The sequence below is a fragment of the Narcine bancroftii genome, chromosome 11, assembly GCF_036971445.1.
Source record: "Narcine bancroftii isolate sNarBan1 chromosome 11, sNarBan1.hap1, whole genome shotgun sequence".
Lineage (NCBI taxonomy): Eukaryota > Metazoa > Chordata > Chondrichthyes > Torpediniformes > Narcinidae > Narcine > Narcine bancroftii.
The window spans coordinates 44,578,470-44,593,260 of record NC_091479.1 but is presented as its reverse complement, the minus strand read 5'-3'; positions in this window follow the sequence as shown (position 1 = coordinate 44,593,260).

Sequence of the window (14,791 nt, the reverse complement as noted above, 5' to 3'; positions counted from 1 at the left end):
ACAGTTTTCTTTGACTGCCAATTAGTGGTAATTGTGTCTGTCCAGAGGAAAAATGAATCTCTGAGTTTTTATGTGTGTACTTGACAATAAATCGGAATCGATATGGCACCATTTGTTCTCAGTTGTTCTTTATTTGTTTCCCTGCGTAGGTTGAGTTGGTTCTTTTTGGCATGACCAAGAATTGGTAACTCTGCCTCGCCTACAGGAACAAGAATCTCAGGGTTGAATGTGACGTCATGCACTGAACTCTGACAGTCAATCTGTAGTTGGCCCAAAGGGCCTGTTTCTACGCTGTGAAACTTTATGACTCTGTGAAAAGATCTGAGTGGCGGGAAATAATTTTTTTCAGGGAATGCCACAGTAAAGTCTGGAAATTCAAACTGCGTTTAATTGTAATGATTCAGCAAAAATATGTGGAGAATTAGGATCAGTTGTTGGGAGAGAACAGGGAAGCAGAGCTCAAGTCCCCTCCTTTCCTGTCACAAGGAAATACAAGACCACGAGAGAAGGTCCCACGGACATTGAGCCATGTGCACGGTGCACAGGCTTTGTTGGGAAGAGTTGGAGCTGAAGCAGGGCCCTCAGCAAAGCCACATCTGTCCCCATCTTTATCACCATCCTGACTGGGACTGTTGGAACCCTCCTTATTTGCTCAACAGCATTGAACACAGAACATTCTAGCACAGACCGGCCGTTCATTCCACGATGTTGTGCTGACCGACGTAAACCTTCTCCATAACAATCTAAACCCTCCCCACCTTACACCCGTCACCCTTTATTATCCTTACATCCATCTGCCTGTCAAAGAGTCTTCAATGTCCTGGTTGTCCCAGCCTTGATCACCACCCTCGGCAATGCATTCCAGGCAGTACCACTCTCTGTGTGGACAAACGAAAGAGTCAGATCTCTCTCACATTTCCAAGAGTTAAGATTCAATTTATTGCCATGTAATAAAGACAGTGCAACATTACACAAAATTTGTTTTTCGTCTGCTGTAGGGCAGACAGATTTGACATTGGCAGAAATTGCTTGAAGCACCTCTTTACAGTCAGAGAAAGAGAAGCAAATGAGACCTCCCCAGAGTCACTGAGCGTCCGTCAATTTGGCTCCAACCCTCCCATCGCCCCTGTTACCACACAGAATCTAGTCCAAACCATCAGCAGCTTGAGCTCCAGATCTGAGCCCCCATCATGATGAGGAACCCTTCAGGGACCTCGGCCCCCTCTCTCATCCTGCTTCAGATCCCTGGATCCCCTTCGGCCAGTCTTGAGCCAGTCTCCTGCAGTCCTGTGAATCCCTCAACTGCACTCGTCAGCAGCTCACAGCCTGAGGAGTTTCCTTCCCTCGAATCGCCCCCACCCCCCCCTCCCCCCCCGCCTGTGGGTTCAACCACAGAACCCCTCTCTGGGCTGCCGCTGTGATCCTGTCCCAGGGGTCACCTCCTCTGCATCTCCTTCTTAAACCGGGTTGGGCTCCCCATTTCCTGGTGCCCTGAACCAGTCCTCTGCTTCCCCGAAGACTCTCACCTCTCCTGGCTGCTGCCAATCATAGGCCCTGCTATCCTGGAGGCGGCCCCCACGGCTGCAGCATTTTTAAAATAAAACCAGCGTCAGGTCAATTTACAGGTCTTTTAAAGCCTTTCCGGATCCAACAGCATTCAGACTAGATGGTAGGAGCCCACGACGGAGCACTGGGTTTCCGCTCTCCGTGGGTCTGCAGCTCCGCCAGTGCTGCCATGTTCTCCCAGTCCCAGCTCTCTGAACAGTCAGGGTACCAAGGCTGTGTGGAGAAGCAGGGGAGTGGGACGGTGGGAGAATGGATCAGTTCATGATGAAATGGTGGAGCGGACTCGATGGTCTGAATGGCCGACCTGCTCCTAGGTCTCATTGTCTCATCTTTTGCAAAGTACAGACATGGTTTTTAAACCAAAACACACAATTTGTAAATCACAGTTTGGGCTTTTTAAATGAAAACTGCCCACATTTCGGCCCTGCAAAGTTGTGGTTTTTGACCCCAAAACACCACACATTTTGTCAAATACAACCTGATCTTTTGGAAAAAAATATTACTGTGCACTTTCCTGCAAAACACAGCACAGGCCCTTTGGCCCTCGAGATTGTGCTGACCCATATATTCCAATACAAAACTTTCCCGACCCTGTTTTCTTTATCCATGTGCCTGTCTACGAGTCTCTTAAATCCCCTAATGTTTCAACCTCCACCTCCATTCCAGGCCACCACAACTCTGCTTAAAATAAACTTACCCCTGATGGATCACCGAAATTCCCCTCTCTCCACTGTGGACACACGTCCTCGGGTGTTTGCTATTCCTGCCCTGGGAAACAGGCGTTTGCTGCCCACCCTATCTATGCCTCTCTGAATCTGGGAGACCTCTATTAAGTCTCCTCTGATCCTTCTGCCTCCAAAAAGAAAAGGCCCAGCTTTACTTACCTTGCCTCATCACTTCTTTTCCAATCTGGACAACCTCTTTACAGGAAGGAACAGGTGAATCTTTGGAGATGGACCAGGATGTTGTCTGGATTGGAGAATGTGCCTTGTGAGGCAAGGTTCAAAGACCTTGGGCTTCTCCCTTTGAAGTGAAGAATGAGATGGGCCTTGGAAGTCTACAAGATGATGAGGCATAGATCGGGTGGACCACCAGCACCTTCCCCCAGTTTGCGAGAGTAGCAAACACCAGGTAACGTCTGTACACAGTGAGGGGAGGAATGTTTAGGGGAGACATCAGAACCAAACATTGAGAGGAGTGGGTGCCTGGAATGATTGACCTGGGAGGTGGAGGCTGGTACAGTCAGGACATCTAAAAGAGTCTGAGGGTCTTAGGCACATGGATGGAAGAAAGTGAGGGGGTGATGAGGAGATGGCTGCAGTTAAAGAAGACAGCTCACTCCCACACTCCCCACAGCTGAGTGGGAAACACTTGCTTTCAGATCAGATTCGATACAATTTATTGTCATGTAATCAGACAGAAATGTAATATTACACATCATCAGCGACAATATTACAGCAGCAATCATCGGGCATGAACACCACCCAGAACATGCTCTGTTCTCACTGGCACCATCAGGAAAGAAGTCTCGATGCCACAAGCCTCGCACCACCAGGTTCAGAAAGAGCTGCTCCCCCTCCACCATCAGACTCCTCAACTACAAACTGTCACGTGAATCAAAGCTCGCACAACTGGAGGGGGAATAAATGCTTTGATTAGCTTATAACGATGGGAGGATCTCACAGACATCTTCGGAAGGGTTCTCTGTTTAGGCAGGAAAACAGGGTTAGATGGGGCAGAGCCAGGAGGCCGGGCCAGGTATCAGCGCAACACACTACCAGTGAATCCCAGTTCACTGCATTCACCCCTTCTTGTAGAATTTAGGGTCTGTGAATGAAGAGAGAGATCATGGGTTCAGAAGAAAAGTTGAAAAATAAACATTTACAAATTTACAGAATTAAGCGATGCGGGGACCTGGAGATCCTGGTGGAGCTCCTTAGCACTGGGTGGGGGGGGGGGGCCTTAGGCTCCTTGGGTCTCCTGGTCCCCTTGTGAGGGAGGAGAGGTGGGCTGGTCCTCTGGCTCAATGGTGGAGGGGGATGCACTTTCCTCCTGATCTGGATCCCCCGAGGCCCTGACTGGGGGCTGTGAGAATGAGCTCCGTGACTTGCAGGGCACCTGAGGCAACAGACCCTTTGATCTGGTGGTTGCCAGGGCCTGATGGGTATCCACAAAGGCATACGTGGGATTGGTGTGGAGCAGGTTCGCCCTTTCCACCAGGGGGTCGGTTCTTGCTTCTCCTCACGTGCTTCCTGAGAAGGACTGGACCCGGAGTGGTGATCCAGGTTAGGAGTGTTGTTCTCGATGTCGACCTACTTTCCAAATTGAGTAAGAGCTTGTGACGAGTAGTGTTGGTCATGGTACATAGTAGCGACTGGATGGAATGGAGCGCCATAGGGAGGACTTCCTGTTAGCCCTCACCAGCAGGTGGCTCGTCACTCATAAAGGATGAATATAGCTGGGACACCTGAACAGTGCTCTAACAAACCTTTCCCTATTGATCTCCCAAAAACATATCTATATACTCTGTCACACATTGCTGAAGTCCACAATCAGCTCTTTGACGCAGACAGTGGGTGTTATATTGCTTCAGCCAAGATTTCTGTCTCCGTCCTGTGTGCTGACCCATTGACCCTTTTTATACAGTGCACTGCTGTGGTATCATTTGCTAATAAGTGATTGGAAAATGTAATTTCTTAATCAGTCATAGGTGCAAAGAGAATAGAGCAGGAGATGGAATTGGCCACCCTGTGACTCTCCGCTCCTGATTGTGGAGGAAATGAGTTTGCCAATCCGTACTCTTTGGGGTCTGAAGGGAAGGAAATCCAAGTGGTCAAGTCACCTTTATTTAATCATTCAAACCATTGCCATTAATATCACAGGAAAGATGAGAGAGGGTTTATCCAGGAACAAGGAGCATATTGACATAAATCGGAATGAACTATTAAGTCATAAGACAATTTTTTTTTAAAAACCCACGAAAACAAACCCATGATATAAGAGTACACATATGTTCTCGGAATAGAGGAGCCTGATGGCTTGCGGATAAAAGCTGTTACACAATCTGGATGCGTGGGCCTGAACGCTCCTTCCAGATGGAAGAATGGAGACCTTTTCCAAGAAGGGAGTGTGAAGTCTTTCACCATATTATTTGCCTTCCACGTGGATCTTGCCTTGTAGATGTCCATCATGGCAGGAAGAGAGCCCTCAATGATATTCTCTGCTGATTCCACTATCCTCTGGAGGGTTTTAAGGTCTGAGGTGGTACAGTTTCCAAACCAGAGTGTGATGCAATGGCTCCGAATCCTCTCAATACATCCTCTGTAGGATGTCGTGTGGATGGAGGTTGGGAGATGAACTTTCCTCTGCCTTCAGAGGATGAAGAGATGCTGCTGGGCTTTCTCGATAATGGAGCTGGTGTTGAGGACCAGGGGAGATTCTCCACCAAACGCACACCAAGAAACCTGGTCCTTTTCACAACCTCAACGGTGGAGCCGTCAGTGGTCAGTGAAGAGTGATCCTTCGGGCCTCCCTGAAGTGGACAACCATCTCTTTGGTTTTATTAACATTCAGATATAGACTGTTGGCTCTGCACTAGTCTGTTAGCAACTGCACCTCAACACTGACTCATCATTCTTGCAGATAAGGCCCACCACGGTCGCATCATCAATGGACTTGAGGATATGGTTTGAGCTGAGTCTAGTTGCACAGCCATGGGTCAGCAGAGTCGACAGCAATGGACAAGCCCACAGCCCGGGTGAGGTGGGGAGGGGTGATGGTCTGGGAAGTCCTGATTGTGACCCAGAATGCTTGAGATCTCCCCCACAGGATGTCAAGAATCTAACTGCAGAGGGAAGTGTTTAGGTCCAGCAGGTTCAACATCTCCATCAGGTACTGAGGTCTGATTGGGTTGAAGGCTGAAGTGAAGTCAATGAACAACATTCCAACAGACCTGTGTTTGCTTCCAGATGGGTGAGGCTAAATGGAGGGAGGTGGTGATGGCATAATCCATAGAGCAGTTTGATCAATATACGAATGGCAGGGGGTCCAGTGAGGGGAGCAACAGGAGGTTTATTTGCCCCATGATGAGACTCTCAAAGCACTTCATGATGGTAGATGTAAATGGAGCAGGACAGCTGTCACTGAGGCAAGAACTGATGACTTCTTCGGCCCAGAGATGATGGTGGCGGCTTTGAAGAAGTAGGAACTGTGCCCCTGTAGAAGCACAAGGTCGACTGGTGCTCCTCCATCTTCTGTCTGGGCTGTGGTCATTCAGGCACAGGGCTTGTGACCTGGTTTATGGTGGCCTCGTTCTCTCATTGTCCGCCAAACACATCGGCATGGGCTGCGACTGTCCTGGGATTTGAGAAGTCCTCGTCTGCTTGCAGGAACGGGATGTCCTCTGGCACTTGTTCGAGGTAGGCTTGCTCAAGCATCAGGCAGGGTCTGTGACCTTCTATCAGTGCAAGCATCTCGTCCATCAAGGCCAATTTTATCAATACAGTCATCTGTTCTAGGAATAATATAACCATCTGTTTTAGTTACTGAATTAACCTTCCTGTAATCTGTACAGAATCTAATAATTCCAGAATACAAGAAAAAAAACCTTCTGAGTTTGAAGGTCTAATAATGTAATTTCTCAACATATATTCCACCTCCTGATCCATGATTTTACTCCTTAATGTATATACTATATAGGTCTGTCCCCCAGGCCATTGAGTTGCATCAGCCTGGCTGTGTGCTGCCGACAGGAGAGTCTTTCTTTTCTTTTTCAATCTTTTTATTATTATTATAATTTATAAACACATACAGTTCAAAGAGATATAAAAAAATAAATAGTAAGTAATGAATTAATACAGAGATATTAAACAATAATATTACAGAATAAAAATATATCATAAAAAAAAATTTGATCAGTTTAGGGTGTGAACTATCTCTAAAAAAAAAGATATAATTATTAACAATATATGAAAAAAGAGAAAAAGAAACCCAAAAAAGAAGAAAAAACAAATCTGTATTTAAAAAAAACTTTAAAAAAAACTTAAAAAAAAACCTACAGATATAGCTAAACCACGCTGATCACTCCGATCTCATCTTACAGCCCAATTATCATACATAATCGTAAAAAGAAAACAGAGCCAGATCAACTCACCACAAATGAAAATATTGAATAAATGGTCGCCAGGTTAACTCAAACTTAGAAGGGGATTCATAGACAGAGTTTCTAATTTTCTCTAAATTTAAACATAGTATGGTTTGGGTAAACCATTGGAAAACAGTGGGAGGATTTACCTCTTTCCAATTTAATAGTATAGATCTTCTAGCCATTAGTGTAAGAAAAGCAATCATACGATCCGCAGGAAGAGATAAATAAGTCAAATCTATCATAGGTAATCCAAAAATTGCAGTAATGGGATGTGGTTGTAAATCAATATTCAAAACAGTAGATATAATGGAAAAAATTTCCTTCCAATAATTCTGTAAAGAGGGACAGGACCAAAACATATGTGTAAGGGAAACTATTTCCAATTGACATTTATCACATCTAGGATCGATATGAGAATAAAAGTGATGGAGTTTATCTTTAGACATATGAGCTCTATGAACAACTTTAAACTGTATTAGTGAATGTTTTGCACATAGAGAAGAAGAGTTTACCAGTCGCAGAATTTTATTCCAATTTTCATTAGAAATATGAAGGTTGAGTTCTCTTTCCCAATCATTTTTAAACTTTTCAAAAGTCCCAGAATTTATTTTTGTAATTATAATTTAGATATCACACCTTTTGGAGGGAATTTTGAATATAGTATATCCTCTAAAACAGTCGTAGTCTCCCGATTGGGAAAAGAGGGTAAAGTCGAAACTAAGAAACTCCTAATCTGCAAATATCGAAAGAGATCGAGGTAAATCATATTTCATGGATAATTGTTCAAATGACATGAAAGAGTTATCCAAGAATAAATCCGAAAAGCATGTGATACCTTTAACTTTCCAGAGTAAATAAGCTTGATCAATTAGAGAGGGATGAAAAAGGAAATTTAGTACAATAGGAGTTTCCAAGATAAAATGACTTAGGCCAAAAAATCTCCGGAATTGAAACCATATACGTAGTGTATGTTTAGCCATTGGATTATCAATTTGTTTATATAATTTAGTAAAAGTAAAAGGGAGAGCAGCTCCCAAAATAGAGCTAATTGAAAAATTTTGTATCGGTTTAATTTCTAAATTTACCCAATGGGGATTTAGAGATAATTCTGAATAATTCAACCAATACCTTAAGTAACTAATATTAATTGCCCAGTAATAAATTCTAAAGTTGGGTAATGCCAACCCTCCCTCTAGTTTAGATTTCTGTAAATATTTTTTCCCCAATCTAGGATTCTTGTTTTGCCAGATATATGAGGACAATTTAGAATCGACCTTATCAAAAAAAGATTTAGGAACAAAAATAGGTATAGCTTGGAATATATATAAAAATTTAGGTAAGATCATCATCTTAATAGCATTAATTCGGCCTATCATGGATAGGGATAATGGTGACCAAGGAGAGTCTAAAGATGCTGAGGAGGAGGGTTTTGAGGGCAATGTACTTGTCCTCCTCAGAGGGATCATGGATCAGATCATCAACTCTGGCTGCTGTTTCCTTGTTGAGGACACTCACCATGTGGTAGAACACACATGGTGATCTGCCGGAGTTGAAGCTCCGCCTCCACCTGCCTGATCCATGTGCGGGGCCGGTGGGTCCAGAATGGGGGAGCTTCACAGAGACAGTGCTGATCGCCGAGGAATCCATGATTTGAGACCAGATGTCATCTGGGCTCTGCAGGGTCACCAATGTCATGGCCGCTACACACAGAAAACACCACAGGACTTGATGGAATTTCTAGGACAATTGTTTAATTGAATTTGGAGCGCCCCAATTTAAGGCCAACGTTTGTTCTGCCCCACGCAGTGGTGACGTCATTAAGTGGCCCGGGACACAAACTGAGGCCACGAGGCAATAAGCAAGCCCTGACAGCGCCATCTTCTTCAGCTGCCCCGCCAGCGCAGCGGTACAAACAGGGCCGGTTCATTCGCAGAGATGTGCACCACCACCAAACCTTATGATGAGGATAAGGGGAGTGGAGAACCATCTGTTTCAGAGGTGTTTGCTGTTGAGAGGGTTGAAGAAGTTATCGATCATAAGATTATGGCAACAAAATCTTGTGAGGGTAACCTTAAAGAAACCATGGTTCCTGAGCACCTGTCGAACTCAGCAATTTTGGAAAATTTGGAGGAAAAGTTAGGTCATCTTAAATCACAAGAAACAGATGCAATTGAAGGAAGTAATTTTGAAATTTACAGATTTGTTCCTGATGTGCCAAAATAAACATATCAGTGATTTATCATGATGTAGACGTGGGAGAAGCAAGTCCCATGAATAAACACCCATATAGTATATACATTAAGGAGTAAAATCATGGATCAGGAGATGGAATTTACGTTGAGAAATGACATTATTAGACCTTCAAACTCAGAAAGATTTTTTTTCTTGTATTCTGGTACCGAAACCAGATGGAATTATTAGGTTCAGTTCAGATTACAGGAATGTTAATTCATTAACTAAAACAGATGCTTATCCTATTCCGAGAACAGATGACTGTATTGATAAAATTGGCAAAGCTAAATTTCTTACTAAGTTGGATTTGTTGAAAGGTTACTGGTGTCTGTCTTTAACTGGGAGAGGAAAGAATATTTCGGCTTTTGTAACTCCATCCGGTTTATATGAGTATAACGTGTTACCTTTTGGCATGAAAAATGCCCCTGCTACATTCCAAAGGATGATTAATTTGGTAATCCAAGGGTTAACTCATACAGATGCTTATATTGTCAAAGGGGGTGATGTGGCCATCTTGGGTCTGTCCTCAGGGTGCACCGGGATCTGGTGATATCCGCACACCAGGTCAACCTTGGAGAAAGCCCTCGCACCGTACAGGTTGGCCGTAAAGTTCTGGATGTGAGGGATGGGGTAACGGTCAGGAATGGTTGCCTCGTTGAGTCGTCGATAGTCTCCGCAGGGACGCCAGCCGCCGGAGACACACTAACCTGACAGATTGACACTGTGGAATCCTTGATGAAATTGAAACTTAAATGCAAATTTCCCTAACTACATTCTGGTTTCTGGTTGAAAAGTACATATTTCAACTTCTTTAACTGTTTTACAAGTGCTATTAATATTTAAACATGACAGTTCATAGATGTCAAAACAATGTTTAATCATTTCCCAAAAAAGCATTTATTTTAATGTTTGTAGTTTCATTTTAGCATTTATATTATGTTTTTTAAAATAGAAATGAGGATGTGAATTTCCTGATCTACATTTTGTTTCTTGTAGAAAAGTATTTTTTTCCAACCTCTGAGAACGTTTCACATATGAAATTAATTTATATACAACACAGTTCATAGTTTGTGAAAACAAAGATAAAACTTTTCCCAAAATAGCATTTATTTTAGTGTTTGTAGTTACATTTTAGCACATATTTAAAATTGAAATGTAGATGTGAATTTCCTGATGTACATTTTGTTTTCTTGAAGAAAAATCGTTTTACATTTGCTGTTAATTTATACACAACACAGTTCATAGCTTGTGAAAACAAAGATTAAACATTTCCCAAAATGCCATTTATTTTAGTGTTTGTAGTTCCTTTCCATTTTAACATCCCAATTTTATACTCTGAGACTCAAGAACTTTACAGGTTGATACTGTGAAGTTCACTTCCATAAAAATGTCACACTTTGAAACTCACTCACATCACCAGGTCACACTGTGAAAATTATTCACATACCAAGTTTACACTGTGGGACTCACTCACATAACATTTACAATGTGGGATTCACTAAGTAAACAAGATTATACTGTGCAAATCTCTCACATAACAAGTTTACACTGTGGGACTCACTCACATAACATTTACAATGTGGGATTCACAAAGTAAACAAGATTATACTGTGCAAATCTGCCACATACCAAGTTTACACTGTGGGACTCACTCACATAACATCTACAATGTGGGATTCACTAAGTAAACAAGATTATACTGTGCAAATCTGCCACATACCAAGTTTACACTGTGGGACTCACTCACATAACATCTACAATGTGGGATTCACTAAGTAAACAAGATTATACTGTGCAAATCTCCCACATACCAAGTTTACACTGTGGGACTCACTCACATAACATTTACAATGTGGGATTCACAAAGTAAACAAGATTATACTGTGCAAATCTCCCACATACCAAGTTTACACTGTGGAACTCACTAACATAACGTTTACAATATGGGATTCACAAAGAAAACATGATTATTCTTTGGAACTCACTCACATCACAAGGTTACACTGTGGAAATCACTAACAAAACATTTTCAATGTCGAACTCCAATGAGAAAAGAAGGTCAAAAAGTGGGACTCACTCACTTACAAGGTTAGACGGCGGGTAAAAATCACATCACATGTTCATTCTGATGAACTCATTCAAATAACAAAGTTACATTGTGGAATCCGCCTCAATAAGAAAGATAAACTGGAAGAGTCATGTAATGGAGTAGTGGCCGGTAGGAGAATACCAGCCCTCTCCAGAAAAAAAGGAAATAAGTGAAGAAAAAGCAAAGCCCCTGTCTTGGGTAAACTTATACCTCTCATTTTGTTCATTTTAGATTGGTCACAGTGTTTGAGCTACCGAAAGAAAATAGACACACACACACCGAGAGCAGTTCAGTTTATAAAATGTTTATTACAAATTCAAAAGCTGATTTCACACTACAATATGCTAGCCCTTCCCAACTATACTTATCAACACTTGGACTGGTCCCAACTGCCGAAGCGAGGGAACGACTGCACACTTGTAGTAGGTTGTCAGGGCGCCGGTAGCAGCTTCTCCACCTCCCCCGACCGGGACGTTGCTCGGACTCTGGCTGTTCTTCCTTCTTGACAAGGGGTGTTCCCACCCCTCGGAGAGTCTAAACTTAAGCAGCAGGACCACAGGCTTATATACCCCAAAAACAATTAATCATGCGCCTCCTCCTTCTAACATTTGTCAGTCAAAATCAAAACTGAACATTATATTCTACAATTTAGAAGATTAATTATTATGGAACCAGGATGTTATGATTTCCTGGTTTATCTCGTAGATACAAAGACTTATTAAAACTTCTCGAGCAAGACAGGTTGTGACCAATTCGTCAATTTCAGAGTGTTGCATTTGACAATTGCTTTCCCTGGGCCTCACAGTGGAATTCCATTTCAAAGTGTATCTTCAGATAAGTCCCCATGGCTGAGTTTAATTACATCTGCTAGTTCTGAAAGTAAGGTGACCTGCGTGTGGACCCAGTGTCATCAGTTCCTCATAAGCAAAAAGCATCTGGGCACATGGTTTTAATCCTCCATTACAGCCCCAGACACACAAATCATAACAAATAAAAAATAAAGGTGTGGAGGAAATGGCTCCTCAGAAAGAAAAGCCAAAACAACAGGAAGAAAAGAATAAAGACACCAGAAGAGAAAGTGAAGGCCTTAACTGCACGAAAAAGCAGGGACCCGCCGTGGAAAGAGGAGCCCGCTCCCCGAGGTGAGTGGAGTCCCCGCAGGGTCGCGACCCACCAACTGTGGGACTGCAAAAATGGCTCACGGAGTTAAACTCCACAGCACCAACAGCCCGACAGCAGGGCTCCCAGCTGGAAGATAAAGAAAGCAACTGGAAAGGGAGGGATGAGAAAGAAAAAAGGAAGCAAGAGACACAACAGATAAACAGCCCAGAAAAAGAGGACCAACATCAAGAAACCATGGAAAAAAAACCCAACAAACTGAGACAAGCAGCTCATCCAGAAAGTCCGAAGAGACACAGATACAAGGAAGAGAAATAGAAGACACAAACCCAAGAGCAGACACAGAAGAAGAAGAAGGAGACACCAAGCTCTGCACAGAGGAATAGGAGGTAAAATGAATGGAGAGTACATAAAGAAAAAATATTTTTCAAGAACAAATGAAAGCATTAAAAGAATGGCTGACACTAGAATTTAGTGAAATGAAAAGTACAGAAGAAAAAGTGAGTAGAATAGAGCTGGTCATAACAGATGTAGGGAAAGGATCAGATAATGTGGAAGAACGTGTAATGGCATTAAAAATGGAAGTGAACAACCTAAAAAGAAAATTGGAAGAAAGTGACAAAAAAGTTAAAGAAACACAGGAGTTGTTAGCCCAGAAGTTGGATATAATGGAAAACTATAGTAGGTGAAACAATATAAAGATAGTGGGCCTTAAGGAAGATGAAGAAGGCAAAGATATGAAAGAATTTATAAAAGAATGGATCCCAAAGGTCCTGGGAATGCCAGAAAAGCAGGAAAGAATGGAAATAGAAAGCACACACAGAACATTAGCCCCGAAACCACAGTCACAACAAAAAACAAGATCCGTTTTAGTAAAATTCCTGAGAGACATGACAAGAGAAAATATATTGGAGAAGGCAATGAATAAAATTAGAGAAGAGAAAAAACCACTGGAATACAAAGGTCAATTTTTTTTCGACCCACACATAAGTTTGGAGCTCCAAAAGAAGAGGAAGGAGTTTAATGCAGCAAAATCGATCCTATGGTAGAAAGGCTTTAAATTTATGTTAAGATATCCAGCGGTGCTTAAAATAGTTACCCGGGGCAGCAAAATGGACTGTTCTCGGATCCGGAGAATGCACGAGAATTTGCAGAACACCTGCAAGACAGATAGAAAGATGAAGAGATGTAACAAGAACAAAGAATGATGATAAACTATATATGAAGATGTAAAAATAATGTATAAATAAGAACTAAAGGAGGGAAGAAAAGGGAAGTATGGGAGAAGGGGGAAAGAAAAGAGGAGGAGTTAACAAATAAATAAATAAAACATAAAAAGAAAAAGAGAAGAAACGAGTAGGAGCTTTGTTATAATGTGAAGATAAAAGTCTTTTCTGGAGGGGGTTGGGTGGGAGAGAATAACAGTTACTGCGAAATCAGTTGACACTTGCGAACCGGTTTGCAGTCTGAATGGAGAGGGAAGTTGTGGCTGCCCAGCAAGGGACAAGGGGTGACTCAGAGATGGGGGACAGTTGGGGTTAAGGGAATTATAGATGTGGGAATGGTGGAAATATTTTATGTTTTAGAAGTGTTGTCATACAGTGCGTTCAAAAAAAGAAAACTGAGAAATGGAAATGGGGAAAAGGGGAAAGGTGGTGGTGAGGAAGCAGAAATGAGATGTAAACAAAGTATTAGATGGCTATGTTGAACTATATGACTATAAATATTAATGGAATACATAACCAAATCAAAAGGAAGAGGATATTAAATTTACTGAAAAAATAGATATAGCATTCGTGCAGGAAACACATCTAACTGAAGTGGAACAGAAGAGATTAAGGAGAGAGTGGGTCGGGCAGGTAACAGCAGCATCATATTAATTCAAAAGCCAGAGGTGTAGCTATATTAATCAATAAAAATGTACCAATCAAAACAGAGGAGGAAATAATAGATCCAGCAGGGAGATGTGTAATGATAAAATGTCAGATATATTCAGAACTCTGGAATTTGGTCAATATATATGAACCTAATGAAGAGGATCAAAAGTTTATGCAAAATATTTTGTTGAAGATTGTAAAAACACAGGGGAATATATTGATAGGAGGATAATTTGGATTCAAAGATGGATAAAACTGGACAAAAGACTAGCAGAAAGTACAAAATAGCCAAATTTATGGTTAAATCAATGCAGGAAATGCAACTTTTGGATCTAAGGAGGAAGCAACACCCAAAGGAGAAGGACTACTCACATTATTCGAGTAGACATAAAACATACTCAAGGATTGACCTGTTCCTGTTGTCAGCCCATATCCAAGGGAGATTTAGGATAATGGAATATAAAGCTAGATTGTTATCTGAACGCTCACCCCTGTTATTAGCAATAGAACTGGAGGACATCCCAACAACAACATATAGATGGAGATTAAACTCCATGCTACTTAAAAGACAGGGTTTTAGAGAATTTATTGAGCGCCAAATTAAAATGTACTTTGAAATAAATATGGAATCAGTGAAAGACAAATTTATATTATGGGATGCAATGAAAGCCTTCATCAGAGGGCAGATAATAAGTTATGTAACTAAGATGAAAAAGGACTACAATTGGGAAATAGAACAGCTGGAAAGGGAAATAGTAAGTA